The following is a 14,432-nucleotide window of genomic DNA, read 5'->3' as shown; positions in this document are numbered from 1 at the left end:
TCTAACACATGATGGCAAGCATGTGGAAAAACTGGATCATCCAGACACCACCGCTAGTGGGAATGTAAAATGGCCCAGCCACTCTGTAAAAAAGTTTGACAGTTTCTTAAAAAAACAAAACATGCAACTATCATATGACTCACCAGTTGCACTTTTGAGTATTTATTTCAGAGAGATGAAAACATGTTTATACAAATATCTGTGCATGAATATCCACAGAAGTTTTAATCATAATAAACAAAAACTGGAAACCGTGCAAATGCTCTTCAACAGGCAAATGGTTAAACAAACAGTGGTACATCCATAACATGGAAAACCACTCAGCAATTAAAGAGGAGGGAGCTGTTGATGTATTTATAGCAACTTGGATGAATCTTTAAGGAATTATGGTGAGTGAAAAAAGTCATTCCCCAAAGACTAACAATGTATTATTCCATATAAATAGCATTCTCTAGAGGACAAAAATTACAGACATAGAGAACTTGCAGAAATAGAGATTGCATGTGAATCAACAACTATCTCAAAATAAAAAGATTAACCTAATTAAAAAGATGGTGGCTTAGTTTTTTAGAATATCTTTATTTGTACTATATGTTTATTTATTTATATGTTTACTATTTATAATGGGCCATGATATGCTTTATACTCATCTTAGATATTTTCTTTTCCAATGTGGCAGTGTTATTGCTGCTTTCAAAATGGAAAATACTTCTGGCTGAGAATAGAAGACCTGCTTATATGACTGGTGTTTACAAAAGATATTGTGACATATATTACATGCTTTTATGCCACGTACATTTTGTTAAAAATATTATAGATTACTTAATGAGAGTATTCAAAATGCATGAGTAATTATATATGCATTTTCTACTTTATGACAGGGTTCTAAAGAGGCATCTCAAAATATCCTATAAATCAGTCACAACTAATTTACCTAATAGTTCTTTTGAACAGTAAAAGCATGTTACTGCATTTGAAAACACATTTTCAGAAAAGTCAAACGAAAATGAATTAATTGCTGAGAAGCCTATAGGTTCAAAGCGATTGAGTCTTAAATCCCTATTATCTTAAAAGATTATTTCTTTTAAAGATGGTATTTTGTAAGCTGTTCAGATCCTTTGTTGGTAGAGTCTAAGACTGGGAAGAAGATGAGTTAATCATTGAATGGTTCTAGATCATTCCTTTTCAGGATATGCTTGTTAACATTCAGTTGTCTTATGTTGGGGAAGCGAAATTACTAAGTAATCATGTCAGTCTGTTAATAATGTGGTCACCTGTGTAATTGACGACCCTGAGATTGTTGAAATCATGTATGGCTTTGAAGTTTTTCAGTAGGGAAGGTAGAAGCCATTAAATGTTGTTCATATTTTTTCTCCTTATTTTTCCTTTTTTTCAGTAGAGTCTTTCTTACTATGAATTCAAAATAGAACACTTGGACAAGTGGCTCTTGAGCACTGATCAAGAGTACAGAGTCTAGTGCAAGATTTCTCAGAATTAAATCCCCGCCTTTGCTGGCTGTGTGACCTGGCATGTGCTACTGGACTTCTTGTGCCTCAGTTTCCTCATTCTTGAAATGAAGGATTGTGTAAATAAATGTAGGTGCTTAGAATACAGCCTGGTGCATAATCAGCACTCTAGAGGTTAGATATTATTATGTCAATATCAAGAACCCTGTAGAAATTACATTATATTCTAAAATAATTTCTTTTATTTTGAGTGATTAGAAATAGTATTGCATTGCAATTTTATCAGAGAAAATTTCTTACAATTTTTAGACCATTAAGAACATCCCAGAGTTAACTGATTATTTTTTATTCAATACCTACAATGCGACAATACTGGATATATATATTAATTACTATGGGCAGGAGAAATTCTCAGAATATCCAAGGAGTGTGGATATTTTCATAGCAGTATTGAGGGAAAATATATCACATTTCATTTATACATACCAAAGTTAGACATTCAAACCTATTTTATTCCCCACTCCCTCTCAATTTTAAAAATCACCAATGGCTTCCTATTAACAAGAGAAAATACTCAGTATGAAAATCGAGGACTTTTACAGGCTGGTCCAAGCCTCATCTCTCCTTTTTGCTCCAGGTCCTTGTTTCCAGCACTTTCAGAAAGTAAGTGTTCCCAGTACATTCCGCATGCTCTATCTCAGTCTTCTGTTCACTTGTGTAAATGCAATCTGCCCTCATTTCTCTTTTAGGCAAACTCTTCTCCGTTTCCAAGTCCTGATTCATATTTACCTTCTCTGGGAGTCCCTTTTAATAAAAGGCAGGCAGATTGAGTGCCTCTGTTGTCTTCTTGTCTGTTCTTTTTAAATCACTGTGGAAATCCCTCCATGCTAATAGCAATTCTTTCATTGCATTGACGTTTTTTGTTTAATTGTTTTTATAATTCAAAATTTTAAAAGTATGGAGAAGTCCCCCCCCCAAAAAAACTCAATTTTTTTCCCTCTATTTCTTCTCTCTCCTGTATACAATGCTATGATCCTTAAGGGAAGGAACAATTTCTCATTTATCTTTGTGCCCTGCACAGTTACTGGCACATAGGAAGCATTCAGTAAACATTTATAAATAATATATTCACAAGATATGGCATTAGTCTGAAATATGTAATGAGATCAGCATTATTTGCACGTATGAAACATACAAAGGTAAAATAGAAACAATTTTCAAAGGAACAGTAAAAGCAAATTGAAAGGTACCTAGAAGGTAGGTAAAAAATTAAGTGTGAATTGCACTAAGATATTATTGCAGTAATCTTAGCACAAGATGCTGAATCTGGTGCAGGTGTTGCTTGCCATCTCAAAGGAAAATTACACAGAACATTGCAACTAAGTTATGGGGTATGGAGAAAAGTGGAAAGCATTAGAACTCTTTAATGATTTTGAACCCACAATTGGGAAAATTGTGGTGCAATTTACAGAGAGGTTGGAAAAGGAAGCAAGTATAGTTTTTGTGAAGAGGAATTTAACTCTAAACCAGTTGACTTGTAAGGGATGGCCAAACATCCAAGTGGAATTTCCCAGTAGGCAATTAGAAGAGCTGGACTGGTGAGAACTCTCCTGAGATCCACCTCTATTTATTACTGATCCTTAAAACATTTGATCTATAGGCTTGGGCCTATCTGGTCACCAACTTTGTGAGTTTGGACCAAATTGCTTTGTGGCAATTTAATATGGTTCTAGCACTCTGCTTAATTTCTACAGCGTTGGCTGAATATGGAGACCTCTGCCTTGCTTATCCAAAAATATTAGACTGTCTGCAGGGCGAGACCCCTGTCCTGAGTTCCTGATGGCTTATCAGCAGCATAGTGTCCTGATCTACTCAGCCCCATGATACCATTGCCTGGACATCTGTACTTTTGCAATACCCCATACTCATTGCTGTCACAGAACAGTTTTTCTGCTCAAAAATGTTCAACTTCGTCCCTCAGCTTGTCATTCATTCATGGCATCGACATGGCATTAACTATGTTTCTGAAATGAGCTTTGCCATCTCTCCCATTTATATTCCAGATACTCAGTGTTTCCTGCACTGACTAGTCAGTCCCTAACCTAAAGTCCTTGTTCTTATTTTTCTTGTCATCTGGAAAGCTCTTTTCTGCCATAGCAGAAACTCTGTCCTTTCTAGAAGAACTACCATAAATGTAATTTGCTTGTGAAACTTCATGATTCTTCAATTTATGTGATTTTTCCATCTTTCATCATCCATAGATGCTTCCATCTCTTTTCTAGTACAAAGTATGTTCTTCGATGTTTTAGCTATTTTTGAAATTATTTTTATCCATTTCTGATGTCTCCCCCCACCTTTACTGCACACTATTTTTATAAGCTCCTTAATGAAGTTACATAATATGTTACTTACAATTTGTTTCCTAGTTATTAAAACAATACCTTGCATTGTAAGCATTCAATAAATACTGTATTTGTTGAGTGGAATTCATGTGGTAGTTAACAATTTAAAAACCGTGAAATGTTTAAGATATGGAAACTATTTATAGAAAAGATCAGCATATGCATGGCTATTGCAGAATTTCCCATTTTGGGAAGAAAGAGTAATGGAAACAGAGATGAGGAATCCTGGAGATGGTGACTTGCTTTGTTACTCAGGGAGTTGTAGGAGGGCCTCCGACAATTCAGGTCAACTGTGTCTCAGCAAGGGAACAACTTAATTTCATGTAAATCAGCTATTATTAATCATTTATGGAGTGAGGCATTTCTGCTCCTGTTTTATAGTCGTGCTGGCAAGTGGGTGCCAAAGGAAGAGGGAATTCCCTGGGTAACTAAACTCCAACCTCAAATCTCTTTACTTCCTCTGGGTGATTAATTATGTTACAAGGTTCTAAACAAAGAACCCTTGATTCAGATTCTGAAGCGCTAGGTTATTGATGCTGCAGCACTTTCGCTACATCCTAGTTCAGTTAACTTTTTCTCAAAGCTGGTTTCTATTTCTGGCAGTAACTCTTCAGTTCTGGAACCTCAGTGCCAGCCAAAATAAACTATTGTCTCAGGTCCGTATTTTTCCTGAAGCACCATGGCATTTTTATGGAATGTGGAGACAGTTTTATGTAAGACTTTAATGGTAACAATAAAGGACCCAGATCCCTTTCTCCGGCCTGCTATCCTTTCCTCTGTATCCCAGCAGTGATTATACAGTTTCCAAAAAAGAGCCATCTTAAACTTTCCAAATACAATCTCTCTTTTGTATACTCTGGGATGTAATTTACGCTTTCTTTTTATTCCTTCATCCGCACCGGCATAAAATTATTTTTTATGTATAGTTGGTTACAATTTTAAGGAAAAAGCAATCTCGTATATTACGATTGTAGGGTTAAAATTGCTTTTTATTCATTTAAATAATGCTCATTCAGTTTTACTTCTTTAAATAGCTGTGTTTTATCTGTAAATATTTATTCATGCTGTTCATAATAATTCAGAGAAGCAAATATTACATTAAATCTTAAAAACTTAAAAATGTAAAACACGTAAAGCTTGTCTATTTTTGATTTTTTAAAAATACCTGTTAATTAAAAATATATGTCATTAAGGACGTATTTGCATGCTATGGGAATATCTCTAGCCTGATAGTATCAACATCTTAATATTCAGCATATTGAAGGCCAGATTCCCCAACTTCAATGAGTGAGTAAAAGAAATGCTTCTGAAACTATTATGTTTCCATTATTTGAATTTTTCTTACAAGTGATCCAAAACATGGTCTGTAAATTGAGAAGTTTAAAAATAAAGGAGAGTTCTGAAGTCATTTCTTTATTAGAAGATGAGCTAATGCCTCCATGGTAATCCTGGAAACAGTGATCATTTTTTAAGGTCAATTAAATTTTAAAAGTCCTACTCTTTTATTAAATGATTATCTTTTAAAATGAGAAACTACGTTTTAGTAATTTCAAGAAAATTGAAATAAAACTTCTCATGATTTGTTTTTGTTGTTGGCTGTTACAAATAATTATAAAGTTTCAGCCATCTAGCATTGCCACTATTATACAGCAACTGTTCACAGCAGCTTTAGTTTCATGTTCCATAAAATTGAGCTTCCTGTCTTGACGTTTTAGAACCTAGATCATTATCCTTGAGAATGTCTATGCTAATGCATAAGATTGCTAAGAAAAGGAAATACTGTAATATGAGAAGACAAAGAAATTGAACCATCAAAGTAGACTCTTGCATAATAAGCAGAATCTTAATGCTTGTTGAGCTTAGCTAGAGAATTTACTAAAATGTAGCTTGCAGCCATATGTCTGGAAATATCTTACCATTTAATGCAGAAAGCATAGGAACCTCTCTGAGATACTGCTATGGTGGGTTCATGAGGCAAACTTGGATTATTGGTAAAAATAAGCAATTGTGATGTTCTTCCAACACTCATTTTATGTATGTTTGAGTATCATAGATTTCTGGGAATTGGATGATTACCTTTTTCTCAACAGAAACTTTAATATTTTTAAGGCATGATATCTATCAAAAACAAATGTACTTAGCTAATAAAAACTTTCTTCCTGTAGAAGTACTGAAATAACTAAATTAAGGAATATTTCTAATATATGAGTCTTATGAGCATCAAACAAAATGCAAGCTTTAGCTATAGTTTAACATAATAAATATATACTTACTATATTTGTTTCTTGGGGGAGTATGTCCAGATATATAAATGCACTGGATGTGTAGATAATACTGTATATAAATTCCCTTTAATATAGCAAATATATTTTGACATAAGCACTTAAACACAGCCAATATAGTGTCTTGAAGATAACAGAATATTAATAAATAGAAAACATTAATTAAAATCAACTGTCACCTTAGAGAAGAAGAGTAAATGCTCATTCATTAATTTGTATATCAATCTTTCATATTCTGAACATTAGTTTTACGTCAGTGTGATTTTCTTTAAGTGACAAATATTGGTGCTCTTTTCAAATATGTGATTAAATGTAATTACGAATTATGGAGACTTCTTCCATTATGAAAACCTTCTTATGTTCCTTGAAGTACTTTCTTTTAAGAAGACATTTTCATAGATAAGTATGATAGAGCTCTGTTTGTAAAATAATAAGGATTTAAAATATAATCAAACAAGTAATATTTTCAGTAACCCAGAGTTTTAATATCATGGATTTTACTGACTATACTTTGTCAAACTCAAATTTTGAACTTTTGTATGTTACAAAGAGGATCTCCTTCAGTTGAGAAATCATATATTCCAGAGCAGGAAGAAGTAGCTGTGTAGCTATGTGAGAGATGATAGTAGAACTAGAAAGCCAATGTCATTTCAACTGAGGTTTGGGAAGGAAAAAACACAATTATATTGTGAAGATATAAGTGCTATAGGAAGTTTCCAAAGAAGAAAATTTATGTTTATTTATGGGGGAGTTTATAAAATACTTTCACGTATATTATCCCATTTGTTCATTTACAAAAATTTGGAAGTCAGGGAGTAAACTAAGAGTAGAGAGATGTTAAAACTATCAGATAAATAAACAGGGACTAGAACAGAGGTTTTTATGCCAAGTTTGTTGCTATTCTTATTTTCATAGCTACCACCACAAAATATAGGGTTTTAATGCAGAGTAATTAGCATTTATTGTGTGGCTACTAACATACATATTATCACATAAACATTCTTCTTAATTTTGAATATTAGGCATCTACTTATGAAAGATTTCCTTTGATCCTGTACTTAAAGAGAAGATATAAACCAGAAACACTTTCCTTTAGTACGGCCACAAGGACATACACATATGCACACACAAATGCTTGTGACACAAAAATATTCATACACATTTCTCAGAATACAAGGTATATATATATTTCCGTGATCATTTCCCTTCTGTTTACTATTGGTAAGCCAACTCTCTCTAGAGGTCAGGCACTCTGCATATTTTACTTTCATTGTCCAGTACTTAAAAATAGCATGACAGCCAAGATACCACTTGAGAAATGCTTCTTTCTTTGTTAATAGTTCCCAGATAATTCAGGTACTCAATAACTACCAAGGGTGTTTTTTACCAACCAATTCTTTACATTTCTGTTTGCTTTAAGTTGTAAATTCCTTAAGTAATTTCAATGTAGAAATATTTTCAATAAAAAATAATTCCAACATCCATCTTAAAAGAAAAATATTATTGCAGTCATGGCGAATTTGGTGTTTCTTTTCACTGGTATGAGCCCATGTCTGTACTTTTACATTTCGGTATTTGGATATAAAAGGGTGTTTGGTTTCTCCTTGATATCTTTTCTCAATGCTTTAGATTTGTCAAAGCTGTTATTTCATTTAAAGAACACTGCTTACTATGTAATGCACATGATTAAAAAGAAATCTTTTGTACTTATTTATGGCTACTCCTAGCAATTTCCTTTCTTACAATGACATTTGCATAGCCCCTGTGATTTACCTGTTTTGGTGAATTGATTGTCAGATTAACACTACAAGAAAGGTTATTAATGAATCAGAAAAATATTATCAGTTTTATAGATGAACTTTTAGAATATCACTTTCAATACTGCTGTCTAATCATTGAGAGAACTTTCAAATTAGCTAATCATACCTCCTTACCTTAATCTTCTTTCTTTATTAGGTTATCACTAAGGAGATTGTTATCTATTATTTTATGACAGCTTCTGAATACCAGGATTCAGTTTGTGAACTAGTAAGGTATTACAGCAGTGGGCATTCTGGGGCCAGTGAGTAGGGGCTCTAGGAAGCTGACTGTTAAATTTTCAGGAAGTTTGTAACCCTCTTGAAGTCACCTTAGCTTACTGGCTTGGAATCCCCTTTGGTGGGTGTATTTACTTCATGTGAAGTGGCAAATTGTACAAAACGAGCATTTCTTCCCTCCTACCAGCACACAACTGGGTATAATTCACTGTAAATTACTCCAGAAAAAGATTCATATATTGCATAAGTAATTGACAATAGAAAAAATCTAGATTTTTCTTTTTGAGGCCAGGTTTGCATTCTCATCCTTCTGGGTTCTGCCACTATCCAAATAATGTCCAGAGCACCTCCCTCAAATCCTGGAGCAAGGAGATGAGCTGCAGAAAGTGACATCTCAGGAAAGGCTGTGCTGCAGATCTGTCCGAGGTGCAGGAGCAGATTCACCTTTTCTTGGAGAACTTTCCTGGGTCTATGTTCTTCTCCATCCTCCTCTGTTTCAGGCATATAAGGATTTTACTCTTTTAGATTCCTTGTGAAACACTTTGAACAAATATTTTGAGAGAAAACACTGAAATTCTATCATAAGGGGTAAAAGAGGGAAACTCCAGGCACCATATTTAGCCACAGAACTCTGAGATCCTAGCTACAGGAACAGGAATTTCCACAACCCCTACAGACCTTTGGATTGGCAGAGGGAGCCAAATGGAGAACATATAGAGGCACTGCTTGAACCTAGAAGGCTTTACTGGGCTGGGCAGCTACAATGAAAATGCGACTCTGAGTGCTCATCGCCCAAGGCCCTCATCCTGCACTGAACAGCTGCAGCTCCTGCTGTCTGCTTGGCTAGGAGAAAACAGAGCCCAGACACTCTCATGCACCCAAGACAGGTCCACAGCCATTGTCAGGGGAGCAAGATGCACCTTAAACACATATCGCCTTGCCTTCCAGCCACCCCTGCAAGCAAGACTGCCTGCCTGACTGTTCCTGCAGTGGGGCCACAGCATTGTCTTGTTTTGTTGGTGGCCTGGGAGCAGCTCACCAACCCCATCACAGGTGATGCTTGACCCCGAGGGCCAGAGGACAAAACTGCTGGTCTGGTCCCAGTGCCCCAGGACACAAGCACACTGCATAGGGGCATGAAAATGGGATTTATGGCTTGATCTTGACTACAGGAGGAGCCCCCATTGTTAGAAAACAGAGAAGAGTGTGGCACAGGTTTGTTTAGGGGCACAGCGGCTGGGCACCTCTCCCTTCATGAAACTGTAATGTGAAGGGTGTGTGGCCTGACAGCCGCAGTTTTTCCCTCTGGGAGTCCCACAGTCTGGAAAGCCTAAAATGGCTCAATGACCTGGAACAGACAGCTTGGGATGAGCTCGGGCCTGTTGCTGGGCTGGACATGGGAGGAAGACTCCCCTGGGCATGCCTCATGTCTGTCTGCTGGGCTGCAAACCCCAGCCCCCTCCCCCAGCCCTGTTCCCCTATGGGAGCTCTGTGGCACAGGAGGGACACCACTGAAGGGTTGGCCCAGTGGCCTGAGAGCTGCCCTGAGACCTTGACCAAGGTCAGTGCTTGTACCTGCCTCGGAGAGCCTGGTGGCTGCGTTGCCTGACCCAGCGTCACCCAGCTTTGCCACCTCCAGCTACCTTGGCAGCAGAGTGCAGAACATACCCCCAGGAGCCCCAGCCCCACCCTTGACCAGGGACATACCAATACTTCCTTTGATCGACAAAGGCCAAGCAAAAGTCCCACTGCCAACAGTGCAACTGCCTCTCACCTGCAAGCATCACCTACTGGCTGGGAGGTCAAACTGCATGTCCCATCACAACTTCTGGCATGATTGTAGGGAACTCAACTGGCTCTTACTTATTGACCTGTAGCATAAACTGCATGACCCAATATAATTGTTGACAGAACTGCACAGGGGGGAACAAGATAAGCCTCTCTAGACCTCCAACACGTTGTCCTTGTAGGAGACAGTGAGTTTGACCACAAGCACTGCACATCACTACTACAACGTACAAACAAATAGCGCTTAAGAAAACCACTAAACTAAGGTTCTCTACAGCCAAGGAAATCATATAGAGCCTTGGCCCCCTAAAAGCACAAAGAAACAAAGCTAAAGGGACCTACCCAGCATATGCAATAGTTACACCCTCAAGAGGGGGAAACCTCCACTCAAATGAAAGTAAGTTCAAAAATAAGAAGTAATAGCTTCTGCAGATAAGAAGGAACCAGCATAAATAATTCTAGCACCATGAAGAAACAGAATGCTCTGACACCCTCAAAGGACCATGTTAGTTCTTTAGCAATTGCTCTTAACCAAAATGAAAACTTTGAAATGAGAGACAAGGAATTCAAAATATGGATTGTAAGCAAGATCAATAAGATCCAAAAGGAAGTTGAAAATAATCACAAAGAAACCAGAAAATCAATTTAGAAGACAAAAGGCAAGATAGATATATTAAAGAAAAGCAAAATAGAAACTTTGGAAATGAAAAATGCACTAAAGGAAATTGAAAACACCGTGGCTAACTTAGCAGTAGAGTAGAACAAACAGAAAAAAACGAAATTCAGAGCTTGAAGACTGTACTTTTGAATTATCTCAGTCAGACAAAAATAAAGAAAAAATAATTTTAAAAAATTAACAAAGACTTCCAGAAATATGGGATTATGTGATGCAAACAAACCTGTGACTTGAAGGCTCTCCAGAGAGAGAAGACAAAAAAGTAACTAACTTGGAAAACATGTTTGAAGGGATAATTCAAGAAAATTTCCCTAATATTGCTAGAGAGGTAAATATCCAGAAATTAGAAATGCAGGGAATACCTGCAAGATGCCGTACAAGATGAACATCAACAAGGCATATAGTCATCAGGCTATCCAATGTCAACATGAAGGAAAAATCTTAAAGACCGATAAAGAAAATAGTCAAATCACCTATAAAGGCAATCTCATCAGACTAACAGAAGATTTCTCAGCAGAGATTTTACAGGCCAGAAGAGATTGGGGGCTCATTTTTAGCCTTTTTTTTCGAATGGCAACAAAAAATTTTGTATCCTGTCAAACTGAGCTTCATAAATGAAGGAGAAATAAAATATTTTTTTCAAACAAGCAAACACTAGTAGAATTTATCACCATGAGACTAGACCTTCAAGAAATGCTCAAGGGAGTTCTAAAAATGGAAATAAAAGGACAAAACTTACTAGGACAAAAGCAAATGAAAATACAAAGTTTATAGATGCTATGAAGCAATTACACAATTGGGACTACAAAGCAACTATCTAACAACACTATTAGAGGAACAAAACCTCCCATATCAATATGAACCTTGATTGTAAATGGCCTAACTGCCCCACTTAAAAGATACAGATTGGCAAACTGGATGTAAAAAACAAGATCCAACCATTTACTGCCTTCCTGGGACCCACTTAACATGTAATGACACAGGCTCAAAGTAAAAGAGTGGAGAAAGATCTACGATGCAAACAGAAAAGGAAAGAGAGCAGAGGTTGCTATTCTTGTATTTGATAAAACAGACTTTAAACCAACAACAGTTAAAACAAACAAACAAACAAAAAACAAGGAAGAACATTGAATTATAATAAAGGGTTCAACTCAATTCAGTAAGATTTAACTACCCTAAACATATATGCAACCCAAATGAATACATTTCTGAAACATTCAATCTCCCAAGAGTGAACCAGGAAGACATTGAAATTCTGAACAGACAAATAATGAGTTATGAAATTGAATCAGTAATAAAAAACATCTACCAATTAAAAAAAGCCCAGGGCCAAATGGATTCATAGCCAAATTCTACCAGACATACAAGACAGAAGTGGTACCAACTTACTGAAATTATTCCAAGAAATCAAGGAGGAGAGTTTCCTTCCTAACTCATCCTACCAAGATATCAAAATATGGCAAGCCCACAACAACAACAACAACAAAAATAAAATCATAAGCCAATATCTCTGATGAACATAGATGCAAAAATTCTCAAGAAAATCCTAAGAAGCCAAATCTGGCAACATATCAAAAAAGATAATTCATCACGTTCAAGTTAGTTTAATTCCAGGGAAGCAAGGATAGTTCAACATACACAACTCAATAAATATGATTCACTATGTAAGCAGAATTAAAAACAAAAACCATATGATAATCTCAATAGATGCAGAAAAAGCATTTGTTAAAATCCAGCATCCTTCATGATAAAAACCCCCAACAAACCAGGCATTGAAGGAACATACTTCAAAATACTAAGAGCCATGTATGACAAACCCACAACTAACATCATACGGAATGGGGAAAATTTGAAAACATTCCCTTTAATAACTGAAAGAAGAAAAGTATGCCCACTCTCACCATTGCTATTCAATCTTCAACATAGTACTGAAAGTCCTAGCAGGGCAAGCGAAAGAAACAAAAGGCATTCAAATTTGAAACAAGGAAGTCAATTTACCTCTGTTTACTGATGTCATGATCTTATATCTAGAAAACTCTAAACATTCCTTCAAAAAACTCCCAGATGTGAAAAATAACTTCAATAAAGTTTCAGGATTCAAAATTAATGTACAAAAATCAATTTCATTGTATACAACAACAGCGCTCAATCTCAGAACTGAATCAATGACCCAGTCTCCTTCACGGTAGCCAGAAACACACACACACACACAAAAACACACACACCCACAACCCCCAAACAGCAACAACAACAAACCTAGAACATATCTAACTAAGGAGGTGAAAGAATTCTACAAGGAGAACTACAAAGCACTGATTATAGAATCATAGATAATACAAACAAATGGAAAAACATCCCATGGATAGGAAGAATCAATATCATTAAAATGACTCTATTTGCCCAAAGTGATCTACAGATTCAACACAATTCCTATTAAACTACTAATGTCATTTTTCACAGAATTAGAAAAACAATTCTAAAATCCACATGGAACCAAAAAAGAGAGCTCAAATAGCCAAAGCAATCATAAGCAAAACAAACAAACAAAAAACAAAAGCAAACAAAACTGGGGATATGACATTACCTGACTTCAAAGGGTACTAGAAGGCTTTAGTAACCAAAACAGTTTGGTACTGGTACAATAGACACATAGGTCAATGGAACAGAATAGAGAGCCTAGAAATAAAGCCACACTCCTAATGCTAGCTGATCTCCAACAAAGTCAACAAAAATAAACATGGAGAAAGGACACCGTTTTTAATAAATGGTTCCAGGAAAACTGGCTAGCTACATGCAGAAGAATGAAACTGGAACCTTATCTCTCACTATATACAAAAATTAACTGAAGATGTATCAAAGATCTAAACATAAGACCCAAAACTATAAAAAAAAAAGAGGAAAATCTAGGAAGAACTTTTTTAGAAACTGGCCTTTAGATTAAGACCTCAAAAGAAAATGCACCAAAAACAAAAGCAGACAAATGGGACTTATTAAACTAAAGAGCTTCTGCACAGCAAAAGACACAATCAATTGAATAATCAGAAAACCTAGAAACTGGAAGAAAATATTCAAAAACTCTGCATCCAACAAAAGACTAGTATCCAGAATATATAAAGAACTTAAACAAATCCACAAGAAAATGACAGACAACCCCATTATAAAGTAGAAAAAGGACATGAACACATACTTCTCAAAAGAAGACATACCAGTTGCTAATAAACATATGAAAACATGCTCAACATCACAAATCATCAGTGAAATACAAATAAAAACCCCTATGAGATATCATCTCATACCAGTCAGAATGGCTATTATTAAAAAGTCAAAAAAATAACAGATGGTGAGGATGTGGAGAAAAGTGAATAATTTTACACCGTTGGTGGGAATGTAAATTAGCTTATATCCTGTAGAAAACAGTATGGAGGTTTCTCAGCTATAAAAAGAACTATAGTTTCACCCAGCAATTCCGCTACTGGGTATCTACCCAAAGGGAAAGGAATAATTGTATCAAAAAGTCACCTGTTTTTATCATGTTTATCACAGCACTATTCACAATAGCAAATTTATGGAATCAACCTAAATGTCCATCAACAGTTGATCGCGTAAAGAAATTGTGATATATATGCACCATGGAATATTATGGAGCCATAAAAAAGGTATCAAATCCTGTCCTCTACAGCAGTAGAGATGGAGTTGGAGGCCTTTATCTTAAGTGAAATAACTCAGAAAGAAATGAAATACACATGTTCTCACTTACAAGTGGAAGCTAAACGATAGGCACA

At 35.9% G+C, this 14,432-nt stretch overlaps 1 protein-coding gene across 1 annotated transcript in view; it reads left to right on the top strand.

Moving 5' to 3' along the window:
• The window catches only part of MEOX2 (mesenchyme homeobox 2), a 75,750-nt gene that overhangs the window by 33,759 nt on the left and 27,559 nt on the right, over nucleotides 1–14,432 (top strand). The gene's annotated exons all lie outside the window — the stretch shown is intronic.

Source organism: Pan paniscus, chromosome 6 (genome assembly GCF_029289425.2).
Source record: "Pan paniscus chromosome 6, NHGRI_mPanPan1-v2.0_pri, whole genome shotgun sequence".
In the NCBI taxonomy this organism is placed as follows: domain Eukaryota; kingdom Metazoa; phylum Chordata; class Mammalia; order Primates; family Hominidae; genus Pan; species Pan paniscus.
Note: the sequence above shows the minus strand (reverse complement) of the source record. Positions and strands in the feature narration are given on the sequence as shown.